Source organism: Petromyzon marinus, unplaced genomic scaffold (assembly GCF_048934315.1).
Source record: "Petromyzon marinus isolate PM22_M1 ecotype Great Lakes invasive population unplaced genomic scaffold, UKy_Petmar_22M1.pri1.0 PM_G_Scaffold_6, whole genome shotgun sequence".
Taxonomy (NCBI): domain Eukaryota; kingdom Metazoa; phylum Chordata; class Hyperoartia; order Petromyzontiformes; family Petromyzontidae; genus Petromyzon; species Petromyzon marinus.
Window position 1 is genome coordinate 147,501 of NW_027423013.1, and position 2,500 is coordinate 150,000.

General features: G+C 43.3%; 1 pseudogene; it reads right to left on the reverse strand.

Moving 5' to 3' along the window:
* The window catches only part of LOC142919093 (28S ribosomal RNA), a 10,245-nt pseudogene that overhangs the window by 2,949 nt on the left and 4,796 nt on the right, over positions 1–2,500 (reverse strand).

The window sequence follows — 2,500 nt, forward strand, 5'->3', positions numbered from 1 at the left end:
CTTCTTTGTGGAAAATAGTAAAATAAAAAAACCAAGACTTCACCTTGGAAAATAACAAAATCTAATCTAAAACATCTTAAATAAAGCTTATTTGTAATCTTCTTTGTAGGCAGAAAATAGTAAGTTACAGGACTCTCGAACTGATGTAGTCCAAAAATAAAGAATTAAAATAACAAAGTCTAATCTATATAAGTGCTCTTGAATAAGCTTCGTGTAAAAAAATAGCAATATAATAAAAATACCAAGTCTTCGTCTTGGAAAATAACAAAATCTAAAAGAAAGGTCTTCTTTATGGAAAATAGTAAAATAAGAATACCAAGACTTCACCTTGGAAAATAACAAAACCATCTTGAAAAAAGCTTATTTTTAATCTTCTTTGTAGGCAGAAAATAGTAAGGCGAAAATAAAGTCCCCTCTAAGCTCTAAAGTAACAAATACGACGTGTTAAAAAAAAACTAACAATAAAAAAAAGAACCAAGACTTCGTCTTGGAAAATAACAATCTAAAAATAACAAAATCAATCTAAAACAAATGACATCTTAAAACACAACTATTATTTGTTTCGGAGGTTGTCTATGACTGTTCATAGACCGCATAATTTCCACAGAACATTCTCAGAATATCAAGAGAGAAAAGCAGCGTTCTGCAGGAAATCATCTTGGCCAGTGATGTCGTTCTGGGTTTGGTCAGGCCCAGGGAGGTAAGTACCTCGTTATTCTCAAGGGGCCACTTTCCTCTTGCCCCAACCGGGAATCCAAAGAATGTGACCTTGCTAGCCTTCGTCAGCACTTTGACTTGATCACCAAGAGGGGTATAGTACGAAACTTTGTGCGAGGCAGCATCTGACAAGGTATTCTTTGAAAGCTCAAAACGGACGGTGACATCGATCACAACCGCCTCCTCATCTTTTGCAAACACGAGGTCAGGCTTTCTCATCTCTCCCGTCTCGGATATGAACCGTGGCTCTTTGTATACAGACCAGCCCAATCTAGCCGCTTCGTCTGCCAGAATGTTACTGATCTTGTTATGTCGCGCAATTCTTGCTTTCTGTACTGCAGGACATTGACCGAGAATGTGCGAAAGGGACTCGAGTCTGGCAGAGCATTTCCTGCAGGAACGTAAGGCCCCATCTCTGCCTCTGTTCAAGCTTTCTCTTGTTGGGTAAACATTTGCCCTTAGTTGTAGTGCTGCGATAAAGAAGCATTGTTTAAAGCCGCACCATGGCCTCAACCAAGCATTACTGATTCTATCATGCGCAAAGTTTACAATGCCCCTTCCTTGAACCGGCTTTTCACACCATCTCTGAAATTCATGCTCCCTCCAATCGCAGGGTCTCGGATATACAGGTTCTTTTGACACCGAGTCCCTGAGAACGAATGTTGGGATTGCATCACTGTCACCCCCTGCTCGTACCCACAAATTACGGTATTCTTCCTCCATACCCTGCGAGGACACAATATTACGGGTGATAGCATCGGACGAGTTTGCTATACGTTGCAGCCTTCTAACTTGAACCGAAGGGATTGTTTTTTCCAGTTTCAAGATGGCAAGGCCTCCGTCTCGGGCTCTGGCATATAACAGTCCATCACAAGTTGAAGCGGGAAGGTGGAGCCATCCTTTTACCGCCTTTCTAATCTCTTGGTCCAACCCACGGAGAGTTGATTGCTTGCAGTCCGAGTGGTCTGCAGGATATAACAATCTGGGTAGGGCATAGGCATTGAGTAGTTCAACCTTCTGAGTTGGCTTCAGAGGTGCCTCATCGATTTTCGAGATCCATGTCTTTAGCTGACAATGTAGATCAGGCTGTATAGTGCCAGTCCAAGGGCCAATTTTCAGACCAAGGTATTTCGTTGATTCATCAGGTTGGATCATATGGACATCTTTATTTTTGATATTCCATGGGTCGCAGTTGTTCACCGTATATGAATCTTTGGTTGGGCTTATCATGAAGCCCTGGCACTTTCTGGCCTGAACCTCCAATCCCGATAGCCCACAAAATGATTCCAAGATCGCTAGATTGGCGGCCATACCAACCCAAGATTCGCTCACCAACACCAAATCATCAGCAAACGCAAGAGCTGTCACGTGGTCGGTATCAATGGAGTACCCAACTCCGTGTGACTCTAGGGTGCATATCAAAGGGTCCATGGCAAGATTGAAGAGCAGGGGTGACATGGGGTCACCCTGTTTGACACCAACACGTATGCTAATTTCTCGAGTCGACTCGCCATTGCTTTTGAACGAGGTCGTACACCGATCGTAGGCGTTCTGGATGATGCCCACCACGTGTTCATCTACTTTCTTGTGCCTTAACACCCATAAAATATGAGCATGCGAAACCGAGTCAAAAGCTTTCGCTATGTCGATGAACATGACAGCCAACGGCCTGTGCAATTTCTTAGCGTGTCTCATAAGGTCCTGTAGCACCTTAAGATTTTCAGAGCAGCCAGATGCCGCTATAAAACCACGCTGCCTTGGGTTTAAGGGACAAGCACGAGCA